Here is a 27666-nt window from a genome sequence, read left to right on the forward strand (position 1 = left end):
CTCACATCCTGTGGCCCTCCTCTACTCATTTATTTTTAGTTCTAGTAGGTCCTTCGTGTGTGTGTTTGCGTGTATGTGTTCATTAATATTTTCTACATACAGGATCGTGTTATTTGCACACACTGCCTTTTGAAAAGAGGCTCAAACCTTAGATATACTCAACAACCAGAGGAAAGAGGGGATCATGCTGACAGTGATACAATCTGAGATTACATAGCTTCTCTCCTCCCTCTCTGTGTACACTGGAAATCATCCTTGAGTGTGTCTCACTTTACTCCAGTGATGCCTTGAAAAAAAAAAAAGATACAGAACATAATGCCTGCAAATGGTAAAGCACTAAAGAGACAGAACAGCCCCTAGGAAACTGATATGTAGCGTGACTTCAAATATCAGAGCCATCTTAAAATCCATGGCTGGTGAGAAGAATAGCAAGGATAGTGCCTCATACTCAGGGGATCGGCTATGACACAGGCTACATAACTTCTCTGACCCTCTGTTTCCTCATCTGGAAAAGTGAGATAAAGATTCTGCCCTGCTCGTGCCTTCCCAACCATTGTGATCACAGCTCAGAGAGAAAGTGATAGCACGTGTGTGATACACTGAGGAATGCAGACAGATCCCTGCTACCAGGAACCACCAGCCCAGGGTCCCACCACCCCGGGCTGCCCCAGAGCTATCCCCAGAGCTGACAGGAGGAGCTGCATCACAGCCTGCCTCTAATCCATTTTCAGTACCCTGGTTGGGAAGGTCAGATCTGAGCGTCAAATGACATGAGCTGAACGTGCCTTGGGAACTGCAGTAGCAAAGAGAAGCTGTCACCAGTGTAGCTCTTGTGGGAGGATTTGAGGTCAACTCAGCACTTATTCGTGGGCTTGCCACAGACAACAGCATCCAACCCCCCAGCCTGGCACACCAGCTGTTCTCTCCCTTCCTCTCCAGTGGGCACAGGCTAGAAGTGCAGGGAGGGGAGAAGAGGATCATTAAGAATCAGGGCCTTCATGGGACTTCTTGGATGACGCACAGAGGACTCTGCTGCCTGTCGTGGGCATAAATCACTGTGTTGTGTTGTGTTGTTTTCCTGGAGAAGAGTGAGGCTTTGACAAAAAGAGAAGTGGGAGAAGACACACCCAAACTGTGCCGGTGAGCCCCCCAATAACCCCTGGGACATTGCTGGAAAAAAAAAATTAAATATATACCAAGTTATGTTCTTTCCGGGCCCCGGTGGCCGTGTCCTGAAATCACCCCGTTACCTTTGGAAACTCATCAAGGAGCCCTTGCTGGGGGAGCAGGAGGGAGGGGGAAACTGAAACCTTTGTTCCTTCCTACCCCCAAGGTCACACCTAACATTTTATAATCCACCAGCTCCTGAGGGAGGGGCAAGGAGAGAGAGAGAGGAGGTGGGGAAGGCAGGAAAGAAACCAAATGACTAGAAATGATGTTTTCTCTTGGCTGCAACCCATGTGGTTGAAAGCCATTAAACTCGGAGATGATTACAGAAATTAGACACCTTTTGACGGGCAGAACACCAGAGCCTAGGTGTGCCCCGGGAAAGGCATGCAGGGATGGCAAACAAATGCTCAGACAGCTTCTCACGGCTTGGGGATTAGAAGGAAGACTGGTGACTTAAATTTCATAAACTTGACAGTCACAAAAGTGACTGTGTGAAATGACCAGTGCCGGAGTCTTGGTGGTAGTGTTTCTGTTAAGCTTTCCTGCTTCGGCTCTTTTCTTGTGAAAGGTAAACATGACTGAAGGGAAGTGGCTCTGTGGATTTGGGACTGTGCACCCCAGGCCGTGAGCTCATCTGAGCCATCCCAGGAACAGGACGGCGGAGGAAGCAAAGGGAGGCCAATGGAGGAAACGCCAGGCCCTGAGAGCCCCTGCAAGGGCTCGGCATTTCCCTATCAGGCGCCGCTTGGTTTGTACCCTCCGGCCTCCAGTGGTGGCCCTGAGGACTGTGCTTCAGGGCCCTCTCACGGCCGGCACTCAGGAGCCAGCGTGTGCTGGAGTCAGCAGACACAAGGGCCTGGTCTTTGCCCCAAGGGTCTTCTAGGCATGATGGAGAATTAGAAGTCACAGAACATAAAACGCTACATCCTCCAGAGCTAAGTTGGCAAAAGGAATAAGGAATTGGGAAGAGGGAAACCAAAGAAGGGAGATCAAGACAGACATTCTAGAACAGGTGGGGCTTACAAGAATTCATAGAACAGCAGAGGTGAGGCCCCTCCACCCTTGGTGACCTACATGGAATCAGGTGAAAGTGCTTTCCCACAGCCACAAGGAGACCAGAAGGTACTCCCTGCAGCAGGCATAAAACTCACAGATGCTCCTGCCTGACCAGAGGGCTTCCTGGGAGCCATTCAGGCTTAAACTGGCCTGGCTCCTCAAAGCCTGGACTCTGATCTGGGCTCACAGTTCATTGCAAACTGTGTGTATAAAGGGCTCTGCCCCCCAGTCTGCTGCATGCTCTCCCATCTCACCCTGTCTCGGACCACTTTAAGTCAACAGAGGCTTAAAGGATCTGGAGGCCTGAGAGAGGGCTGGGCTGTGTGCACTGTCAGGGCTGGCAAGAAACCACAGCAGCATGATCCAGGGGTGGGGGCTTCCATCACACTCTAAGCCTAGTCACTGCCTGGGAAGCTTCTAAGCAGAAACCCCGAGGGCCCTGGAGACCACTAAATAGGGCAAGGGATGGGGTCAGTAAAACTCTAGCAAGGAGAGGCTTGGGCAGACAACACTGCCCCAAGGTCAGTTCAGAGGAGAAAGAAAGAGGCTTGTCTCACCCTTCTGCCCGTCTGACTCTGACTATAAAGGTCAATAACCTCTATCAGGGGACTCCGAGGAAAACCCTGGGAACGCAGATAGCAGGGACGAGCCAATCAAACTGCTTTTAGAAACTCTGTTGAATTCCCCCTACCAAAGTCAGACATCAGGCGTCACTGGAGAGTTATATGACCCACAGCCAACTACTACGCTCTGGTCTTTGCCATGGGGAGGTGTGAAAAGGGAGAGTGCATTCTCTCTGGGAAGGAGGAGGAAGAGGGCAAGAGTCACATCGAGTTGGGTCTTGCAGGATGGGCAGAATTTGTCCAGGTGGAGAAGACCCTTTTGTATTCAAAGCACAATGAATTTCCTACCAAAAGGAAAAGCTCACCTGTCAGACACTGGTTTCCTTCACTGCCACCAAAAATCCCCATGCAGAGCCGATCACCTGCCTCTCCCTGGAGAAAGGCCAAGTGTTAGGAAAAAAAGGGATCAAGGACAACTGGGCAGATGTCTACACTGGGCAAACCTGCCCACCCCTCTGTGCCCCTTGCTCAGAAAGCCAGCTGTGTGTTGGGAGGTGCAGGCAGTGGTACTGGTGGGACGTAGTGCAGTGAGCCCCATGTGGGTCCCTGTTGAAGGTGAGGAAGAGAAAAGTGGATGGGAGAATATAAAATACAAAAAGAACACATGGTGGGAATCTTCCACTTTATGAATACCCTTAGGACTTTTCAAAGATGCTGCCATTTAAGACTCAGGACAGCCTTGAATGGAGTAGGCAAGGAATGCTGAACCCATTTCACAGATGAGGGAACTGAGGCTCAAAAGAATCATCATGTAGCTGCCCTAAGGGCCTACAGCTAATCAGAAAAAGAACAGAACACAGAACTTAATCTTCTTCTTCCTTGTTTTCCCCATGTGCCCTTAAAGCAAGTCAGTAAACCCTGTTGTAGTGGGCAGTTGGGCTTATCTATCTGTGGAATTCTGGCCCATTGTGCAGAAAAATGACTTAAATTAAGAGACACTGATTTCATGACTGTTGATAATAGTTAACATACATATGTTGGCCTCCTAATCTTCAAAGCACTTTTTACATTTAATGAGCCACCCACCTGGTCTGGGTGAAACCAAGAGAGACAATTATATTTTAAAATCATGTTCAGTTTTCTAGGATTTGTTTGGTACTTGAGAGAAAACATCCTGTATGCAGGTCAAAGGTCAGAAATCAAAATGGAGATGCTTTGATGGGATTTTTTTTTAGGCCAAGATAGCCTCTCTCTTAAAAAAATGTCCAGGACTATCCTGGTGGTGCAGTGGTTAAGAATCCGCCCACCAATGCACAGGACATGGGTTCAAGCCCTCGTTTGGGAAGATCCCACATGCCATGGAGCAACTAAGCCTGTGTGCCACAGCTACTGAGCCTGCGCTCTGGAGCCCGCAAGCCACAACTACTGAGCCCGCGTGCCACAACTACTGAAGCCCACGTGCCTAGTGCCTGTGCCCCGCAACGGGAGAAGCCACTGCAATGAGAATCCCGCGCACCACAACAAAGAGTAGCCCCCACTCACCGCAACTAGGGAAAGCCCGTGTGCAGCAACAAAGACCCAATGCAGCCAAAAATAAATGAATTAATTTAGAAAAAAATTTCCCCCCAAGTTCTTGCTTCTGAGTCATCCAGCATTCTCACTCAAAAATAAATGAGCAGAGCATTGGCTCCTCTTGGAAGATCAGACTTCTGGAATCGATTTGGGTCCAGAACTGCATTACCCAAGGAATGTGGAGTATGAACAGTCCTTGATGGCTTGTGAACCACACTTCCTGAAGCTGGCCACCAGCCAGAGCTGAGGCCACCAGCATCTTCAAAATGAATTCTTTCTGAGACAAAGAACAATCCACCCGATTTCTGAAATCACTGAAGTAGAAAGCTTGCCTGGCTCCATGCTGTGAACTCATGAGAACGAAGAAGAGCCAGGCCAAGGGGAACCAAGGAGCCTAGGATGCAGGACCCAAAAGGTCTTCTGAGGAAGGGCTGAGCTGGCCTCTATTTTAGGGGGCACCTTCAAGATGGCGGAGAAGTAAGATGTGGAGATCACCTTCCGCCTCACAAATACATCAAAACTACATCTACATGTGGAACAACTCCTACAGAACACATACTGAATGCTGGCAGAAGACCTCAGACTTCCCAAAAAACACCCTCAGGTGACCTACATGCAGAGGTAGGGCCAGATCCAAAGCTGAACCCCAGGAGCTGTGTGAACAAAGAAGAGAAAGGGAAACTTCTGCCAGCAGCCTCAGGAGCAGCGGATCAAATCTCCACAGTCAACTTGATGTATGCTGTATCTGTGGAATACCTGAATAGACAATGAATTATCCCAAAATTGAGGCGGTGGACTTTGGGAGCAACTGTAGACTTGGGGTTTGCTTTCTGCATCTAATTTACTTCTGGTTTTATGTTTATCTTAGTTTAGTATTTATAGCTTATTATCATTGGTAGATTTGTTTACTGATTTGGTTGCTCTCTTCCTTTTATATATATATATTTTTTTTTTTCCTTTTTCTCTTTTAGTGAGTGTATATGTGTATGCTTCTTTGTGTGATTTTGTCCGTATAGCTTTGCTTTTGCCATTTGTCCTAGGGTTGTGACTGTCAGTTTTGTTTTGTGTTTTCAGTATAGTTTTTAGCACTTTGATCACTGGTGGATTTGGTTTTTGGTGTGGCTGCTCTCTTCTTTCTTTCTCTCTCTTTTTTTATTACTTATTTTTTATTTTTAATAATTTTTTTTCTATTTTAATAACATTATTTTATTCTCCCTCTTTCTTTCTTTCTTTCCTTCCTTCCTTCCTTCCTTCCTTCTTTCCTTCTTCCTTTCTTTTTCTCCATTTTCTTCTGAGCTGTGTGGCTGACAGGGTCTTGGTGCTCTGGCCGGGTGTCAGGCCTGAGTCTCTGAGGTGGGAGAGCTGAGTTCAGGACACTGGTCCACCAGAGACATCCAGGCTCCGCATAATATCAAACAGTGAAAGCTTTCCCAGAGACCTCCATCTCAACCCTAAGACCAGCAAGCTCCAGTGCTGGACATCCTATGCCAAACAACTAGCAAGACAGGAACACAAACCCACCCATTAGGAGAGAGACTGTCTAAAATCATAATAAGTTCATAGACACCCCAAAACACACCACCGGACGTGGTACTGCCCACCAGAAAGACAAGATCCAGCCTCATCCACCAGAACACAGGCACCAGTCTCCTCCACCAGGAAGCCTACACAACCCATTGAACCAACCTTACCCACTGGAAGCAGACACCAAAAACAAGAGGAACTACAAACCTGCATCCTGTGGAATGGAGACCCCCAAACACAGTAAGTTAAACAAAATGAGAAGAGAGAGAAATACACAGCAGATGAAGGAGCAAGGTAAAAACCCACTAGACCAAACAAATGAAGAGGAAATAGATAGTCTACCTGAAAAAAAAATCAGAGTAATGATAGTAAAGATGATCTAAAATCTTGGAAATAGAATGGAGAAAATACAAGAAACGTTTAACAAGGACCTAGAAGAACTAAAGAGCAAATAAACAATGATGAACAACACAACAAATGAAATTAAAAATTCGGTAGAAGGAATCAATAGCAGAATAACTGAGGCAGAAGAACGGATAAGTGGCCTGGAAGATAAAACAGTGGAAATAACTACCACAGAGCAGAAGAAAGAAGAAAGAATGAAAAGAATTGAGGACAGTCTCAGAGACCTCTGGGAAAACAATAAACTCACCAACATTCGAACTATAGGTGTCCCCGAGAAGAATAGGAATAAAAAGGGACTGAGAAGATATTTGAAGAGATTACAGTTGAAAACTTCCCTAATGTGGGTAAGGAAATAGTCAATCAAGTCCAGGAAGCTCAGAGATTCCCATACAGGATAAATCCAAGGAGAAACATGCCAAGACACATATTAATCAAACTATCAAAAATTAAATACAAAGAAAAAATATTAAAAGCAGCAAGGGAAAAGCAACAATTAACATACAAGGGAATCCCCATAAGGTTAACAGCTGATGTTTCACCAGAAACTCTGCAAGCCAGAAGGGAGTGGCAGGACATATTTAAAGCGATGAAAGGGAAAAACCTACAACCAGGATTACTCTACCCAGCAAGGATCTCATTAAGATTCGACGGAGACAAGCAAAAGCTAAGAGAATTCAGCACCACCAAACCAACTTTACAACAAATGCTAAAGGAACTTCTCTAGGCAGGAAACACAAGAGAAGGAAAAGACCTACAATAACAAACTCAAAACAATTAAGAAAAAGGTAATAGGAACATACACCACCATCACCCTGATACCAAAACCAGACAAAGATGCCACAAAAAAAGAAAACTACAGGCCAATATCACTGATGAACACAGATGTGAAATTCCTCAACAATATACTAGCAAACAGAATCCAACAGCACATTAAAAGGATGATACACCCTGATCAAGTGGAGTTTATCCCAGGAATGCAACGATTCTTCAATATACGCAAATCAATCAATGTGATACACCATATTAACAAACTGAAGTAGAAAAACCATATGATCATCTCAATAGATGCAGAAAAAGCTTTCAACAACATTTATAAAAAAAACCCTCCAGAAAGTAGGCATAGAGGGAACTTATCCCACATAATAAAGGCCATATATGACAAACCCCCAGCCAACATCATTCTCAATGGTGAAAAGCTGAAACCATTTCCACTAAGGTTAGGAACAGGACAAGGTTGCCCACTCTCACCACTATTATTCAACATGGTTTTGGAAGTTTCAGCCACAGCAATCAGAGAAGAACAAGAAATAAAAGGAATCCAAATCAGAAAAGAAGTAAAACTGTCACTGTTCGCAGATGACATGATACTATACATAAGAGAATCCTAAAGATGCCATCAGAAAACTGCTAGAGCTAATCAATGAATTTGGTAAAGTATCAGGATACAAAATTAATGCACAGAAATCTCTTGCATTCCTATATACTAATGATGAAAAATCTGAAAGAGAAATTAAGGAAACACCCCATTTACCACTGCAACAGAAAGAATAAAATACCTAGGAATAAACCTACCTAAGGAGACAAAAGACCTGTATGCAGAAAACTATAAGACACTGATGAAAGAAATTAAAGATGATACAAACAGATGGAGAGACATACCATGTTCTTGGATTGGAAGAATCAACATTGTGAAAATGACTATACTACCCAAAGCAATCTACAGATTCAGTGTAATCCCTATCAAACTACCAATGGCATTTTTCACAGAACTAGAACAAAAAATTGCACAATTTGTATGGAAATACAAAAGACCCCGAATAGCCAAAGCAATCTTGAGAAATAAAAACAGAGCTGCAGGAATCAGGCTCCTGGACTTCAGACTATACAACAATGCTACAGTAATCAAGACGGTATGGTACTGGCACAAAACCAGAAATACAGATCAGTGGAGCAAGACAGAAAGCCCAAAGATAAACCCACGCACCTATGGTCACCTTATCTTTGACAAAGGAGGCAAGAATATGCAATGGAGAAAAGACAGCCTCTTCAGTAAGTGGTGCTGGGAAAACTGGACAGCTACATGTAAAAGAATGAAATTAGAACACTCCCTAACACCATACACAAAAATAAACTCAAAATGGATTAAAGACCTAAATACAAGGCCAGAGACTATAAAACTCTTAAAGAAAAACACAGGCAAAACACTCCATGACATAAATCACAGCAAGATCCTTTTTGACCCACCTCCTAGAGAAATGGAAATAAAAACAAAAATAAACAAATTGGACCTAATAAAACTTCAAAGCTTTTGCACAGCAAAGGAAACTATAAACAAGACAAAAAGACAACCCTCAGAATGGGAGAACATATTTGCAAAGGAAGCAACTGACAAAGGATTAATCTCCAAAATCTACAAGCTGCTCATGCAGCTCAATATCAAAAAAACAAACAACTCAATCCAAAAATGGGCAGAAGACCTAAACAGACATTTCTCCAAAGAAGATATACAGATTGCCAACAAACATATGAAAGGATGTTCAACATCACTAATCATTAGAGAAAAGCTAATGAAAACTACAATGAGGTATCACCTCACACCAGTCAGAATGGGCATCATCAAAAAATCTACAAACAATAAATGCTGGAGAGGGTGTGGAGAAAAGCGAACCCTCTTGCACTGTTGGTGGGAATGTAAATTGATACAGCCACTATGGAGAACAGTATGGAGCTTCCTTAAAAAACTAAGAACAGAACTACCATACGACCCAGCAAATCCACTACTGGGCATATACCCTGAGAAAACCATAATTCAAAAAGAGTCACATACCACAATGTTCACTGCAGCTCTATTTACAATAGCCAGGACATGGAAGCAACCTAAGTTTCCATCGACAGATGAATGGATAAAGAAGATGTGGCACATATATACAATGGAATATTACTCAGCCATAAAAAGAAACAAAACTGAGTTATCTGTAGTGAGGTGGATGGACCTAGAGTCTGTCATATAGAGTGAAGTAAGTCAGAAAGAGAAAAACAAATACTGTATGCTAACACATATATATGGAATCTAAAAAAAAAAGGTTCTGAAGAACCTAGGAGCAGGACACAAAGATGCAGACGTAGAGAATGGACTTGAGGACACAGGGAGGGGGAAGGGTAAACTGGGACGAAGTGAGAGAGATACACCACCAAATGTAAAATAGATAGCTAGTCGGAAGCAGCCACATAGCACAGGGAGATCAGCTCGGTGCTTTGTGTCTTCCTAGAGGGGTGGGATAGGGTGTGGGGGGGGAAGACACAAGAGGGAGGGGATATGGGGACATATGTATATGTATAATGGATTCACTTTGTTATGAAGCAGAAACTAACACACCACTGTAAAGCAATTATACTCCAATAAAGATGTTAAAAAATAAATAAGTAAATGAGTTAATTAAGTAAGTAAATAAGAGGAGGAGAGAGAGGGAACTGCTTTGATTTGAAGCTCTAAACAAGTGAAACAACAGACATTGCTGAGTCTGTCCTAAGCCACTTCAATGTTTTGAAATGCACAGCTTCTCCAACATTTAACATCTAAAATGGGATTAATGGCCTGAGCTCTACGGCAAACTCTAACTCAGTAAGTTATCCAGGATGTAGTCAGCCCTCCTTGTGTTGGTGATAACAGCACTGTGAGCTCCGGGGCTTGCAGAAGGGGAGGTGACTTCCCAGGACCACGTCTTCCGAGACATGTGTTGTGCCTTCTTCTTGTTCCAGCCACTAGTCTTCATCACTCTATAAAAGAGCACCTGCATCACCAGGTAAACTTGTACTTATCAGCCCCTAACGAGATCTTGTCAAGTCCAAGTGCCCTGGGTTCCCTTGGCCAACTGGAGATGAGATTTCTGTACGCCTTCTCTGATGAGTTTTTAGAAAACAATTCAGCGAAGTGTTATCAGACGTGGTCCAGATCAGGGAGAATGACTGGCTTGCCTGGCCCAGCCTCCTCTTAACCCTGTGCCTTTAAACTTCTCTCACTAGGGATAAATACAGCCAGGAAGGCTGGGTCTCCAGGCAAAAAAAAAAAAAGGCCACAGAATCTCTCCCTCAAATAGTCCTTGGATATCAGATACATCTCTCCTGACCTAAGAATAATTCACTGCCAGAGAAGCGACAGAAAACAAGGCTGAGAAAAGCCCTTCCATGTTGAGCTGAGGAAAGAGGCAGAAGGCTCAGTGTCAGAACCACGATGGGCTTTTAAGAGCTGTTTGTTAACTGACAGACAAAAATGGAAATAGGGCTCTTCCAACAATGTTCACTCATTATAGAAATAAATAGAGAATGTGGAATACCTCTTAAAACCCATCTAATTCCTAGTTTACCAGAGGGTATTTTCAAGAGGATTCCTGAAGGGGTCTTGCCCAAGATGTAGGCATTTAGAGCAGTGCTATCCTGCTGCTGCTGTAGATAAACAGTTGACTTTTTTGCCCCCTTTTAAGTTTTCAAACAGTTATGTAAAAACCCTGACCAAGAAGAATAATCCCAAATTAAACCGTATCAAAAAATTAAAAAATAACACACCCTCCAAGTTTAAGTTTTTCCATCTTTCAATGTGATGTGTATATCAAAGAAACCCTAAAGCTGAGATTCTCAAACTTTAATGTGTAGAAGAATCTTCTGGAAGGCTTGTTAAAATCACCTGGGACTGGGAGTTCCCTGGTGGCGCAGTGGTTAGGAATCCGCCTGCCAATGCAGGGGACACAGGTTTGATCCCTGGTCCAGGAAGATCCCACATGCCACGGAGCAACTAAGTCCACGAGCCACAACTACTGAGCCCATGTGCCACAACTACTGAAGCCCGCGTGCCTAAAGCCTGAGCTCCGCAACACGAGAAGCCACCGCAATGAGAAGCCTGTGCACCGCAACGAAGAGTAGCCCCCACTCAATGCAACTAGAGAAAGCCCGTGTGTAGCAATGAAGACCCAATGCAAATAAATAAATAAATTAATTAATTTTAAAAAATCACCTGGGACTCAGCCCAGAGGTTCTGCCTCAGCAGGTGACATTCATGTGAAGCCAAAGTTCTCTGGGCTATTCTTTGAGAAACACTTCCCTGTGGAGCTAGGTATCACAACGTATTGCTGGGAAGTCATGTCTAGCCCTGGAGGTCAGACAAGGCCCGGACCCACACCGGATTGCTGGAGAATGCCAAGCCAGCTTGGAGACAGAGTCTGGCTGATTGGCTGACCTCTGAGCAGCCGGTTTGCTTGGAACAAAGGATGGCAGCTGATCCTTTAGGAATAGGGTCTGCCCCATGGCCCTCACCCCAGAACCTCCACTAGGAAGGCATCCCAGCCATTGCTTGCTGGGTGAGGGGGTGGGCACTGATCTCTCTGGAAGAAGGGGGGGCATTTCATTGACCATCAGACACCATCTTCCCGTGACCAGGGGGGAATCCTCTGGTATTCAGGCCTCCTTCCGGGAGTTGTCTTTGCCCTCTAGGGATGCTATTTTGGTCTCTCACCTGCTGACTCAGTTCCCCTGGCCAGGGCCCTACACTGTAGGTCAAAACCCACGTACACATACAAACAGGTAACTGAAATTAAGTTCCCCAAGATAACCCTCATCTTTACTCCATGTAGAAAATACAGATGCATGCTCATATTTTCTATCCTATTCTATTTCACTAAAGAAAAAATGCTCATAGAGACACACTAAGTGAATTTCACGACCCACTAGTCAAACATGACCTGGAGTTTGAAAAATACTACTTTAACTTGCCTGTAGAGTATAGGATATATGGTTTTGTGTATACTATTCTGTAAAATAAAATGTGAGTACAAATATACGACATATACAATAAAGTACACAACAGGATAATCAGATACAAGCACAGGATCTAACACATAGTAGAATCACTCAGCATAGAGCGATGCCCTCCTCCTGAGGAGGTCCCCCCTGCTTGAGAGGCAGGGAGGAGCTGAGAACCCCTGAGCAGAAGCAGGTCCACAGCTCACTCGCCATAATTTATTTATTTGCCAACCACCTATAATTAAATGAGCATAAGCAAAAGCTTTGTGTATGGTGACCCTATGGCATTCTTATTGCCTTCAGGAGCTGCTGGGAGTTCCAGGTTTCTACAGGACTTTGCACTGAAAATACTGAATGATATAAACCCCAAACTGAATAACCACATGCTAAATCAGCAACCCCCTCAACTCCAGAGCAAGAACATGAAGAGAAAATTCTGAGTGCTGGCTGGCATCAGAAAAGGGACCATGTCACAGCTTAATACAATAGTATTTAGTATACGGAATGGCTCCGGTCAAAAATTAAGCTGTCACTCTGGAATCAAAGCCCCGTAGCATCATGTGAGATCACCTAAGGCCATTGCTAGCCTTCTTTGACGCGTAAAAACAGTCTAGGGACCAGCAGGTGCTGGAGGGGCGGGGGAGGAATTGGTAGAGCCATTGACCTGAGTATTTTGTAAGGAAAGATGCTGGAACCACTACACGAGAATGACAAAACCATTACATGGTGCCATACACCCATGAAGACACACAGGTGTGGGGCGACCACTCAGAGATGGAGCTCTGGACCCACTGATGGGTTCACATCTGCTCCTCCAGCCTGGGGAAGAAAGTGGGTCAGACACTTTCCTGCTTTGCCCGGTGTCATCCAACGAGGCAGCCTTTTCTCACGGTGGGATCTATGGCCCCTCCATTGTCTGGTCCCAACCTATCTACCCAAACTCTTCTTCCTGCCCCCCACCGTCCAGACAGGTGAGTGCCCTCATCAGCTGGTAGATTATTTACCATAATACCTTAAAGGCAGCAACTGCTTTCAGACTCACACATCTCTAGGAGTGCACTATGTAACTGCCCCCTGAGTTAACATTTTTTAATGTAATATGTTACAAAAAGATATTAACCAGGCATTTCTAATATTACTTTAAAAAAAAATTGGAATAACGACCACGTGTATGACTCCTCCTCTCCACTGTTGGACTGAGAGTTGTTTTTCTTGCCATATAAGCACGTCTATAAGAAGTCCAAACAAGCTCTGAGCTATATAACACATTTCACATTTTTGGGGGCTATAATTAGAGCGATAATATTATGGCAGTAATCCTAGAACAGATTAAGGACAAAATTGTAATGAAAGGGGGCTTTGGGTCAGTAAAAGAACAGATCTGAAACTTTCATTTGAATGATTTTGGCACAAGGAGGTGTAATAATCCCATATTTACACACCTTTCCAAAAGTGTTTTTCCGAAGGCCCCACAAAGTTTTCCTACTTCAAATGTTTAATTTGGATGGGCAGTTGTCTTGTGAGTTTAGAATGAAATTATAAAACAAAGGGAGTCTCTCCGGAAACCACCACAATTTGAAAAGGCTTGAAAAGGCAGGAGCTACAGAGAGGACAATATAGTTTCTGAAACTTTCCTATGTTCTCCTTCTATTAAAAATCCTATGTACAGGGGCTTCCCTGGTGGCACAGTGGTTGAGAATCCGCCTGCCGATGCAGGAGACACGGGTTCGTGCCCTGGTCCGGGAAGACCCCACATGCCGCAGAGCAACTAAGCCCGTGAGCCATGGCCGCTAGGCCTGCGCGTCCGGAGCCTGTGCTCCGCAACGGGAGAGGCCACAGCAGTGAGAGGCCCGCATACCGAAAAAAAAAAAAAAAAAAAAAAAAAAAAAAAAAAAAAAATCCTATGTACAAAACAACAGCATCAGTAGAGTGATGTCTGAAGATCAAAACTGTGACCAGGGCAGTGCCTATGAATAAGGATATATATGAAGAGGCCCAGAGTCAGGCTGGAGTAACCAGACTGGTTAATCTGGGAGAACTAGGAGTGACCCTTTGCCCCTCGCCTCTGGGATTTTATAAGATGGATAGAAGACTCCCACGGAGAAGGCCTGGAGGAGATTTCTCCTCCCATTGGTTACTTAACAGTATACTGCTCGGGGCTCATTCCACTGGTTGAAGTTAAATAGAAGGACCAAGAGGGGGACATACCATGGGCTTTAAAGGGGGGGCTCTGGCCCTGGTTCTCCAGAGGCAAAGGGAAAAGAACCACAGGGTGGCATATGCACCTCTTAAGCCTGGCTGGTCATTCCACTCTGTGGCTAGACCTTATTTAAATTTGGAACAGAATCTTGGACTCTAACCTCTCCTGTTTCTGTTTGTTTTCCCTTCTTGTTCCTTCTGAAAAAACTCCAACTCATCTAGGTAGTAAACAAGTGGGAAAAACTCTGTTCCTCACCTCAATAAGAATAAAAGGGGGCAAGTTTATGTTTTGGGGACTAGGACAGTAGAGGGAAAAAGTGAACAGGAAGGGGGAACTCACAGAGACAGAATGTAGGTCAGCCATGGAAGCCACCGTCCTTCTTGGCTGAAGAAATCAATGAGTTGCAAACACTATAAAGACCAGCAGGTACAGGTCCTTAATAAACAGCACATTTATCAATTTTGACTCTCTTTTTCACATTAACCTACTATTTTCAATAATGTTAGTATTAACTGGCTGGTATTCCTAGCAGTCAGCTTTTGGAGTTTGGCAATAGCTCATATATTTAAAAAAAAAAAAAAAAAAAAAGGGATTCCCGGAAAGGGGACTGTCATATCAAATTATATTACAACCTGTGATATAGAAGTCCCACATTTTGATAACTAACCATCAACCACAGAAAAGCTCAATGTCCTATAATGTCTTTAGTGAGAGAATAAGAGTATTCAAGCTAAAATATTAAAAATGGAACATGGCTTTTCCAACATAAAATTGTTGGCAGTGTGGTGCAGTTTTAGGGGAAATTCCCCCAGCTCAAAGAATTTTGAATTTAACTACAAAATGTAATGTACTCTGATCTCTACTTTGCTATGATGCATATGGAGAGGTTTCACAAGGAAACACTTCAGTACCATGTTGTTCATTCCTCATTAAGCCAAAAAAGCTCTTATTTGTGACTTGGCAGTTAGTTTGGTAAACAGACCCAAAGTCGCTGGCTTCATGGCTACTCAGGCCAATATTTGCTTGTCCAAGATTATGCGCTGAGATTCCTATAGCTCCTACAAATGCTACAACTTTCTGCACTGCAAAGTTTTCAGCCTGTCTTCTAGAAGCCAGCAGGGATTATGACCAGAGTTCGGAAAGGTATAGGGAGAAATATGCATATGTGATTTTCTCCTTTTAACACCCAATATGTTCCCAAAGGGGTATGTATGCTGTGTTAACTGTATGTGACTTAATGAAAGCCCAAGCATCAGGTGATGACTTACGGAAGGAAAGACAGATGAATGGGTCCTTCCATGAGAAGCATTTTGTTTTAATACTGCTTTAAGATTCTTACATAGGGCATGGGCATACCCAGGACTCCATAGTCAAGGGTGATTATCTGCTAGTTTAAGTCCTATGGCTCAATGACTGGTACCAATATGAGGCACACTTGAGACTGTGTCCTTGCCATGAACTTGAACACCTGCAAAACCTGAACCTATTTAGGAAATGAACACCTTGTGTCACTTATGTTACTCATGAACAGAAATGACTTTTAGAAAGGTCAGGATCCAACAGTTAAATGGAATGATTTATTTTGAATACTGGAAATATAAACAGCACCCTAACTGACTCGCAAACTTCTCATTCCCGACACATATAGAGACTTTTGCTGTGACTTAGATATAGGGTGAAATCTGAACTACACTTAAAAAAATTGAGATTCATCAGTTCGCAAGCGTTCAGGAAATTAGCAATGTTCAGAGTGCAAGGGTTACAATTAAAGGAAAGGAGGGTGGTGAAGTCTTCAGAAGTTTGTAGCACTGCCCGCCCTGAGTTTTACTAGTCCTTGTTGATAATTCTGCCATGTTGTCAACAGATCTCTTTCACTGATTTTTTTTACACAATTCTTTCTAGATCACTCTAAAATTCTAACCTCCAGCTTGGAAGACTTCGAGGCAGATTCTGCCGTTTCCCCAAGACTGTTAGCAATTTATAGTAAAAGGGGACTCCTGGTGTGGGACTCGCAACACAGTCTGTAAAGTGTCCCTAGAAGCCCTAAGTCAGTGGTTCTCAACCTCCCCAGGTCCCACCCACAGGGATTCGGTTTTAACTGAACTAGGGTGAGGCCAGGAGGGTGTATGTCTTTAAAGTAGCCCATGTGATTCTAACCTGAAGCCAGAATAGGCAACAATGTTCTCAGGATTCGAAGCACACACAGCCATCAGTCTGCCCTCCAATCACTCTCATATGTAACTAAATTGCCGTTCACCCCCTGGTAATTCCTGCTTCCCAATGGTCTCTTCTTTCCCGTAGAAAATTCTCCCTGGAATACCTCTAGCTCTCCAGTCCTTCCAGCTAAATGCTCGTCATCCTTCGAGGCCCAGTTCAGTTCAATTTAGTTAACGTGCTGTGGGTACCCACCGGAAGCCAGACCCTGTGTACAGCTCAGATGCCCAAGACACGGGACCTGCCTTTAGGGAGCTTCCAGCCATGGCTGAGAAGTCAAACGTTCCTGAGGTATCAGCCCAGATCAAATGTCCTACCTTCAGTAGCTAAAAAATGGCAATTCTAGAAACAGCACAGGCCTGTAAGCATAACAGCCTGGAAGCAGAACCAATTCAAGTGGAGGATGAAGAAGTCTTGATTGCCACAGAGACCCACAGAGAATCCCAACGAGAGGAGACGGTGGTAGGACCCCAAACACCCTCCTCCCGAATCAGTCGTGCACATGAGCCACAGAGGGAACTAGCAAGCTGAGACCTGGGGCCTAATCGAGGCAGGGCAGCCTTATCCCAACTGTCAGCAATGTCATCCTTAACTATTTCTTGAATAAACAATAAATAAGAAAAGAGATACTTGAAAGAATACTAGCCAGAGCAGTCTTCTGGAAGAGGAAGGCTGAACTAATCCAGTGATTCAACTTAGACCCTGGGAGCAAAGTTGCTTTTATTTATCCTTTTCTCTCTCTTTTTTTTTTTTTTTTAAATTAATAACATGAACCCATCATGCAGCCAGAGAAACACGGTCAGTAGAGATAAAGGGGACAGCCTAGGTCGAGGTTTATTTGAGGAGAAGAAGGTCTTGTTTCCTACGTACCAGGTAAGCAGTCTGAGGAGAGCATGGGTATCATTTCTGTGTTTGTGGGTACCTTGGTTGGGGTAAGATTGGGACTTAGATAAGGTTCCCCTTGGGACATCCTTATGTTTATTAGCTTCTAAGAAGTGCTGTAAGCACAATGGCAGAATTTGGAGATCTCAGTTCTCCTGTTCCCATCTTTTTATTCACTGTGACTAATAAGACTGTTGTTGATTTAGCAACAGATTTTAGGAACATCAGTGTGGGGACCTGAGGCTCTGATGAGGCAAGTGCAATTGTGAAAAGAAAATGGCAGCAGAGCTGACAACTGGTTTCCAAGCTCCCTGTAACTACTGCTCTCACAGAGAAAGGTGTGAGAAGTGCTGAGACACTGGTATAAGGCAGGAGAGAAATGGTAAATTTGAAGAGAACAGTAATAAATATCACAGCAAATTATATGTGTCACAGAGTTTATTAAAGCCTTCACATGATTCATTTATTGAATCCTCAAAAGTAGCTTTATTAGTTACTGTTATCTTCATGTTGCTGATGAAGAAAAATGAAGCACAGAGAAGTCAAGTCACTTGACCAAAATCACACAGCCAATTAAAATGGAGATGGGATTTAAGCCAAGGCCATGATCTTACTACCACTAAACTGCATGTTAACAGTAGACATGATGCCTAAGGAAATAGATAAATTGCACCTGGAAGACATTTTCTGAATCTGTACTAGAAGCCAGGAATAGTGCTGACACTTCAAATGCTGATTAGTAAGACCTAGGTCCCAACTTGAATACATTCATAGTTGCTACAGCAAAAAGCATGAAAATTCAAAAACTAAACCCGCATTTATGAAATGAATCCAAATAAATCATTTATTTTTGTCAATTCACTGGAGTTGGCAGAGCTCTTCATTATAAAGTATGGCTAAGCCTAGAAGCTTGATGTAATGGAGCAAGAACTGTACTCCCAAGGAAGTATCTGGAAAAAGTGTTGAGAGTGAGAGTCTGCACTGGGGAGGGAGAGTGTTATCACCAAGCCTTCATCTCATCTTTCCAGATATTAAACACTGGATCTCCCAGGACTGTGGATTGTGGCAAGTATTGGGGAACGTGTAGGAGGCGGGAACATTTGTGGGTCAGAGCATTTTTCGAGCCACTTCTGAAGCCGGTTCGTTTGAAGTTCACACAACACTTGGGAGCTAACAGTAGTTTGAACTTTTGGCCTGCAAGATATCATGCCCATTGGTAAGTAAACATGCGGTGGGGACAAACAGGTTTTATACAACTCTTCACTGTACAATGATAAGATCTGGGAAACTTCCACCCCACCCTCCCAGTTAGATTTCTTTATTCAAAAATCACACTCAGAAATTCCCCATCCCACTTTGCCAAGACCCAACATTTGCTCCCTTGTCTGGGAACTTCAATAATTTGGCAATTGTTGCCAGTATGTTTATTTGTTTGTTTTTTAAAGACTTCTAAATGCTGCGTAGCCTCTTAAATTTTTTTTCTCAAAATTATACCAAGAGTATAATTGGCTTAAAAAGAAGATAAATATAGAAGAAGGGCCTCCAGCCACTCAGTACCACACCCAACTGCCCTCCTTCTTGATTCCCCAGCTGATGCTAGTCAGGAAAGAAGGAACCTGGTATTATTTAGTCACTGTGTTAGGTACTTTTGTAGACTTTTTCACATCCAAACGTTGAAACAACTCTAGGAGATGGTCATTATCACCCTATCCCCATTTTCCCCCCCAGCTTTATTGAGATAATAATTGACACAACACATTGCATACAACCTGTTGATCTGATACACTTACACACTGCAAAATGATAACCTCCACAGCGTTAGCTAACACCTGCCCACTTTTTTTTTTTTTTTTTTTTTTTAAGATGAGAACATTAAGGTTTAAGGAGTTCAACAATTCACTCAATCAACCAAAAAGAGGTCACGCGCGTCTGGCTTTGAAGTCAGTGATCATCCTCTTTGCTAGAGCTAGGCTGCCATCTTTAAGACTCTCTCTCTAACTCCCAAAAGCCTTCTAATACTCCCTGTAATCTGACTGTAACCCAGAGCAGTTTCTGTAGGTTGAAAGGTGGCCTAGGAAGGAGCAACAGCCTCACCACATCCTGCCCACAGAAGTAAGGTTTGGGAGTTGTGGTCGTTTCCTTCAAAATTATTATTACTAGGCTGAATAATGGCTTGTGTATTTTTCCTCCCTCTTTTGAAAAATGGCAAGTAAAACAATACTCAGCTATAGTGTTACCAACCTGGGGATGTAAGCATTAGCTTGGGGGACATTTGAACTCCTCCAGAGTATTTTATGTAACAATGCACCTCTAAACCAAATGGCATTAGCGGCTAATTCCTTTTTGCCATGTCATATGGCAACAACGCCTCCCTGCTTTTCTCACACACAGGTCATTACTGATGGAAAGAAAGAGGTAAGTCTCGGGGTTTGCTTGAAGATAAGCCTGACTTGGAGTTGGGGATCCTTATCTTCAGCTCTCACATGCCTTTTTAGTCCAGAAACTGAGCAATACTTTTCATAAGAATAGCTGCCCACCCTCTGCGTGTGGGAATCCAGTGGTTCCAGCAAGACGGAAAGAGAATTCCAGACCTCAAAGATTTATGTCTGCGGAGGGTGTCTGTGGTTGGGAGGGGACCTGGTTTGTGCCCCTGGCAGAGCCATAGTCATCGCTGGAAAGGATACAGGAAAGTCTGAGTCAGCACAGAAGGGATGAACCCGAGGCAGGGCGATGGGCCTGGGCCGGGGCAGGGTTTGGGAAGATTTTAAGAGCTGGCATCTCCACTTGCCTGGGCTAAGCTGCCTGCTTGGTAGGAGTAGGATGGAACGTGGGACAGGCAGGCTTCTGTTGATTTTTCACAACTTTCCTGTCCGCCATCCAAAGTCCTCTAAACACAGCCTCCACCTCTATGTTCCGCTTTACCTTCACCAGGCCCCTGTGCAAACTCTCCTCAGAGCATCCTTCACGTTTCTCCTGTCAGGAACATCCTCAGCCCTTACCTGGGTGCGCTGACCTTCCTCTGGTCAGTTTGAGTCCTAGCTCTTGCAGGGGGCCTTCCTTGACCACTCCCCAGCCCAGAGAGGATGCTCTCTCCTGTTTTAAAATTGACAGGGTCCCTTAGTCTGCGCTTACCACATCCCGCCTCGTCCCATTACCCAAGTTTTTATGAGACTATGTTCTTTCTTTTCTAGGATGGTCAGGGTGCCTCCCCTCTGACCCATCTCCTCCTATCCTGTCTTTAGCTCACTCTGCTCCAGCCATGCTGGCCTCCTCAATGTTCTTCAGAAATGCCAGGTACACTCCTGCCCCAGGGCCTTTGCACTGGCTGCTCCCTCTGGTTAGAATAATCCTCCCCTAGGTAAATGGCTCACACTTTAATGGCCCTGCTCAAATGTTACTGTAATTTATCAGAAAGGCTTCTGTGAATACCCCAGATTACAACATATGAACAAATGCCCTTTCCCAGAACTCCACTTCCATTTTCCCTTGCTTTTGTCCCTGTTTTGTCTTATCACCACCTGACAACACGGACTTTTTAATCTGTTTATTGCCCTTTTCCCCCTACTTGAATATGTTCTATGAGGGCACAGATTTCCAGCTGTTTTGTTCACTGCTGGATCACCAACACTTAGAACAGAGCCTTGTAGGTAGTACACACATGAGAAACAGGTGTTGAATGAATGACTATCTCTAAATTATTATAGCCCTTTTGCTTAGCATAGTGTTGGGCTATATGTCCTGTGTGTATTTATCATATACATATGGTATATATCATATACAGACATACCATATATATGTAATTTACATTTACCAGTTACCATTTATATGTATATGAGCATAAACGCTCAACAGATATTTGTTATAAATGACAATATTATTCTGTCCTTGGGTTCAGACCCCGATTGGTCTATTCATTTCACATGCTCCTTCCTCAAGGCTGGGAGGGCACGCCTTGGTCTGAAGAAGGGAGGTACTGGGGGAGGGGAGTGAAGCAGGCAGGGACTAGGAAGGACCCGGTGTCCTGTTATCATGCTATCTCCTACATTACAGTCTTGCAGCCAGGCTGGGCTCGTGCTCACAAGAGAACAGCAGAGTCACCCATTCGACACCTGGTTCAAGGATGAATTCCTGGCTGGCAGCCCTGAGACGTCAATGGGGAACTTTTCAGGTTAGTCTGCATCTTTCTGAAGGGAGCCTCAGTGAGAGGCATGGACCAGTTGTACCAAGCCCTGGTACTTGGTACCTCTGTGCTTCCTGCCACCCAGGAGATCTGGACCTCGTTCATTCTCTGTGAGAAAGGAGCTCAGGTCCTTAGGGCTACAGGGAAGTCCCCGGGCTTTCAGCTCCGCTTCAATTCTGATGTTTCTACTGAAGTACCAAATAAGCCCTCAAGTGTGGTCTCGTGACCTGAGGTGTGGGCAGGGCTGCTGGTGGGCGGGGAGCTGGAAGGGCTGGCTGGAGGCTGTGAGCACTCTCTGCTGTGAGCCCTGAGATCAGGGGTCAACCTGGATTTCCCCATCTCTGAACGTGGAAGTTGGATAGAAGACCTCTGACATCACTCTTTTTATGTACATTAACTGAGGGTACCTCTCTGCCTGGCACTGGGCTCCTCTAGGGTAAGCAGAAATGGACAAGTCATAGTCCTGGCTGTCAAGGAACAGCCTGGAGGGATCCTCTCCAGTCATAAAACCTGAGGATCCATCTAAAAAGGAACCTTCTAGGCTGCCTCAGGGAGTCCGAACTCCTCGGTCAGCTCTCCCAGCTCCTTGGAGTCAAGACCCAGGCTACTCTCCTCCATCTGCCGGATTCATCTGTGAGCACCAGCCTCTTCCAGCCTCCCTGCTGGGGCTCAGGCTATTTCCTAGCCCCACCCAACATTCCTAATGAAGCAGCAGCTCATCCAAAGGACCAGTCTCCCTACCTCCTTCATGGTATCTACACTTCCTCTTTTTCCAAACTCCTCCATCATTTACTGCCTGGCCCATCCCATTTAACCCATCATTACTTATTGGCATAGGTGTCTCTACTTATCTTGTATGTTTCTGCCTTGTTTCCCGGATATGGCTTATACTTTTTGACTTCCCATGGCAAGTAACGCGAAACCATGCACGTAAGAGAACTCAGAGCTTGTCTACGAGTTCCATCGAGGTTGTCTCTTTGCCAAGAAGGGGTTCTAATTAGACAACCTTGTCTCAAGTCCACTCCTCTCAAAGGTGAGCTGTGTCACTTTGGGAAAGTTATGTAATTTTTTCCAAGCCTCGGGTTCTTCATATATTAAAAGGAAATGGTAATAGTACCTTCTGCATAGAACTGTGTGAGGATTAAATGATCAGTGGCTGACGATAGTGAAAACTCAATATCAGCTGCCCTTATGACTGTGGTAGATGGTCTCCAAAGATGGCCCATCAGTCCCCTGTTTCCCTGATGAGCATGCTCCTCCCATCAAAAGGTAGAGTCTGGGCTTCTCTGGTGGCGCAGCGGTTGGGAGTCCGCCTGCTAATGCAGGGGACATGGGTTCATACCCCGGCCCGGGAAGATCCCACATGCCGCGGAGCAGCTAGGTCTGTGAGACATGGCCGCTGAGCCTGTGCGTCTGGAGCCTGTGCTCCGCAATGGGAGAGGCCACAGCAGTGAGAGGCCCGCGTACCGCAAAAAAAAAAAAAAAAAAAAAAAAAAAAAAAAAAAAAAGGAAGAGTCTGCTTCCCTCCGCTTGAGCCTGGGCTGGTCTTGTGGCTTGCTTTGGCCAACTGAATGCACAGAAGTGACGCTAACTATGCCAGTTCTGGGTCTCACTTTTAAGAGGTCTGGCTGCCTCTGCTTTTGTGCTCTCGGGGGCAGCCAACCACCATGCTGGAAACCAGCTTGGGCTCAGCCAGCCACCAAAGGATAAGACCTCATGTGGAGGGCACCAAATATGTGGGTGAAGGCACCTGGCACCTTCCAGCCCAGCCCAGCCCAGCCCCACCCCGCCCAGCCACCAAGTGAATGCAGCCAAGCGAGGGACACGAGCTGATGACACATGGAGCAAAAAACCCACCCAGCCCAGTTTCCTGAGTTCCTGGTCCACAGAACAAGGAGACATAATTTATTGTTGTTTTAAGCCACTAAGTTTTGAGGTGGTTTGTTGCATAGCCATAGATAACTGAATCAGTCAATATGACTATTGTAATTCTTATGATTAGGTAGACTGAAATCAATCAGTAAGTTCACACTGAAGGGCTCCTAAGTGCAAACAAGTATTTTTGTCCATTATGATCCTAAGACCCAAGGCAGAGGAAAAAGAAAGTAAGTGTGACTACTATCTAACTCCTTGCCTCAAGGTTTTTATAGCCTAGTGTGATGGGAAATACCATCACAGACATAATTACCATATAAAGAAGCAGAGGGGACATAGTACTGTAGAGTAACAGTCTTAGGGAGATAAAAGGAAGAAGAAATTAGACTTGTTTGGAATTAAGTTGGGGGGTCGCAGATCACGCAGCTATTTGCAAAGAAAGAGACTTGAAGACCAATAAGAGAAGAAATATTTTTTCAAAGAGACAGAGCTTTAAAAATGACTCCGAGAGCTCTGGTCCTCTTATGCAACCTTTCTCGGTATGGGGCAGCAGGATAATCTTAGCTGGGGGTCACAGGGCCTGTACAAGAGACTCAATTCCACCCCATATCTCTGTGAGAAATTCAAGAACACCCCACCTGTTTTCTTACCCATTAAAGGAGGTGACAGTCCCCTAAGTCCCACCTCAGGATCATGGAGAATTGAGCGCTTTGAAATTTGGAACACATTTTACAACTAACATCAAGGTACATATACTGAGGTTCTGAACTCTCAAATACAACGGTCTATGGTGACCCCAGATACCCTCTATTTCTGAGCAAAATCTCCAAAAGCCCAGAGTGGTGTTTGTCATTTCCAGCATGGTCTGGACTAAGTCCTCACCTGCTGATGGTGGACTGGGCCACTGCTCAAACTTGGTGACTGTTCCAGGTTCATTAACACCAGATTTCAAGGAGCCTTGGCCAAACGCCCGCTGAGCCTATTACTTTCTCGAAACTGAGACATAGGTTTTCAGGCTGATGAACTATCAAGCTCAAGTCTGCCTGCACACTGGTAGCCCCTCATCAGAAATGCCCTCTTCCCCTCTGAGCCATCAGTGCAAACCCTGCAATCCCTCCTGCCTAGCGGGCCCTGACTCTCCAGCCCTCTTGGTACCCCAGCAATGTCCCGGCACCTGATTCTGGCAAATCCACCCCATTCCTAATATACTCTTCTTAAGGATAAGGCTCATAGCATATGAACCTTTTGCAAGTCCCAGCAGGCCTAGGACACCGCCTAGGGCAGTCACTTGGTGATTAATTTTAAAGCCAGCTCTCTCCAAAAGTAGGTAACGATGCCACTATCAGGCAGTGTTTCTCAAAGGGCTGCCAGCACCCACCTTGCATTAAAAAATGCTGATCAAGGTCCTACTGAATCTGAATCTCCAGGGGTGGGACCTACCATTTGCCATTTAACCAACTCCTTGGGAGATGCAATGCACACTAGTACTTAGAACCCTGCCATAAGGGTGATGCACTCATCCACTCAGACAGCAAGATCCATGTCTGATGGCGATCGTAACACAGAACGTGGGGTTCTGCTGTGGAGACCAAGGAGATCTCCCGCTTTGGGGGGACTTCCCAATATCCTGCCTAGTGAAAGAGATGGGGAGCCATGGCTCCCTGACCTCTCTCTTGCCCCCAAATGCCCACGTGGTGATGTGTTGTCATTCCTGTTGCTGAAAATGATCTAAGTCCATAACTAATGTTTGGTTCACCTTTTCTCCTCTCTAATCCTCTCAGAAACGGCTGACCTTTGTAAATACATGTTGACCTCTCGCCATCGTATCATGAGTGGAGGCCATCCGATCCGTGCTTCTACACCCTTCATGCTATCTGCACACAAGAATGGACCTTTCTCTTCCAGCTGGATAGCTCCAGTTCTATAAATGAAACCGTGACCTTTAGCAGCAGCACTGATGATAAATGTTTCATTTTCCATACTTTCCTGTTTCCAGTACATGACGAATTCTTGGCAAAGAGTTCCTTTCTCACTGATGAAAACACTGGCAGACCGCAGATGTGGAAGCCTGAGCTGGGAAACCTGAAATTTCATTAATATCCAGAAAAGCACACACCTCAGAAGAGAAACTTGACCCGTGACTAATGAGAGTAATGAGGAGACTACGGAGAGGATTAAGACACTTCAGCCCTTTCTCTCAGCCTCCTGATTAGGATCTTCTAGGGTTACAGGGCTTTTCCTAAATCACCCCTTGCTTAGCCAGCCTGCCTCCAAGCATCAAGGCCTATCACTGCCTGAGTATTTTTCAGCCAAGCCCATAAAATCTCCCAAGTCATCCTGGAACTTTCTGGGATAACTAGGATGTAAGACAAATACACAGTGTTTTAACCTTTCACAAATCCTACTGCTGGCCGCAAGCAGAAAGGCTGGGGGTGAGGAGGCAGCCTGACCACAACGACGGCAAGTCCTGCCGACACACTCATACCCACTTTAAAAGACGGCTGGTAGCTTCCTCAGCAGAAGCCAGGCGTTGGGGTTCCTTCCACAGGCGAAGGCTGCCCTCTCTTCCGCCACCCCACAATCAATGCTGCCAGGAGAAGGAGCGCTGGAGCGGGCGGGGAAAGCCCTCAGACCCAGTCCCGGCTCTTCACGAATCACAGGCCCCGAGCAAGTCCTTTCACTGATCTGTGCCTGTTTCCTCATCTATCAAAGGAAGATACGCTAGCACCTTGTCTGTCTCATAGGCTCTGTGAAGATAAAGTGAGGCCATGACGTACAAAGGACTCCGGAAAGCAATTTAAGAGTTGCGTGCGTGCTACCTGCCAGACACTCTGCTAAAGGCCATGCAAGTTATCACTGAATTCTCAGGGCAGCCCCTCTGAGGGCAGCGCTGCTGCAGTCATCCGTCAGTATCCAAAGGGGATTGGCTCCAGGGCCCCCATGGACACCAAAATCTGTGGATGCTCAAGTCCCTTAAAAAAAAAAAAATGGTGAAGTATTTGCACATGAGCTACACACATCCTCCTGCATACTTTAAATCATCTCTAGATTACTTATGATACCTAATACAATGTAAATGCTAGGGAAATAGTTGCTGGCGTAGCTAATTCAAGTTTTGCTTTTTGGAACTTTTTTCCAGATATTTTCCATCCGTGGTTGCCTGAATCCATGGATGTGGAACCCAAGGATGCAGAGGACCAACTGTACTTCCACTTTGTGGAGGAGAAAACCAAGATTCATGAGCAGTCTTAATATCTGCTGTAAGTTTTCTAAAAATCAGACAAAATAATAGGTCTCTGAAAACTAAACACCTGTTCAAAGTGAGATTCCCTGTCTCTAAAGGGCTGACAGATGAGTGTGTCTAAGGTGAGAAGCAGTAAAAAAAAAAAAAAAAAAAAAAAAAAAAAAAAAAAAAGTTTGATTTCTTTCCCATACTAATTCCAATCAATTAGTAGAAGCTGTGAGGATCATTGTGGCTAGAACAGAACAGAATCCTATTCAGGATTCTACAGCCACATGCTGAAAGAGGGAGAACAATGGATTAGCTGCAAGACAGTCACTGTTAAATCAGGTGATTTTAATTCCCCAAACAATTCCTGCTGGGTATAATCACACTAGCTCTCACTACCATCCCCGCCACAGGATGCTTTTACTGAGCACTTACTCTCCATAAGTAAGTGGGCTTCTCCTATATATACCTACACATGCACGCACACACACACGGGAAGGGCACAGACAGGTAGAAAAGTTTGTGTCGGCCTTTGGATGTTTATAGTTGGCTTGGGGAGAGAAGTCGTTGGTGCATACAAATCTAACGGCCAGTCATGCTGTATATTCTGGGTGCCAAGTGAGAAGAGTCATTAATAAACACTAAAGGGGTTCGAAGGAGCTGAAGGATTCACAGAGGAGGTGGGGCGTGAGAGCAGCCGCGGGAGACGTGGATAAGCAGAGGAGCGGGGCTGCGTCATCCTAGGCAAGGGGAACACGCAGCAAGGCAGGGATCTGCCTGGCAGTATCCAGAAAGGGGGCAGTGAAATTGAAGAGGACAGGCGGAGATCCGACAAATGACATTTTATTTTACAGGCCATGGGCTGTGTCCAAAGTCTCAGAAGCGGGTGGCAAAAGTGGGCAAGCTCTTTTGCTGTATTTGTAAAACTCCTTCGAGGAGCGGTTCATTTCAAATAAAAATCAAACAGTTATCCCACTATAATCTCTTGCTCCTGTTACTACCC

At 44.9% G+C, this 27666-nt stretch overlaps 1 protein-coding gene across 5 annotated transcripts in view; it reads right to left on the minus strand.

Moving 5' to 3' along the window:
- PRKCE (protein kinase C epsilon) overlaps positions 1–27666 on the minus strand; it is a 513985-nt gene that overhangs the window by 109626 nt on the left and 376693 nt on the right. The window lies entirely within an intron of this gene.

This window comes from Kogia breviceps, chromosome 11, assembly GCF_026419965.1.
Source record: "Kogia breviceps isolate mKogBre1 chromosome 11, mKogBre1 haplotype 1, whole genome shotgun sequence".
NCBI lineage: Eukaryota > Metazoa > Chordata > Mammalia > Artiodactyla > Physeteridae > Kogia > Kogia breviceps.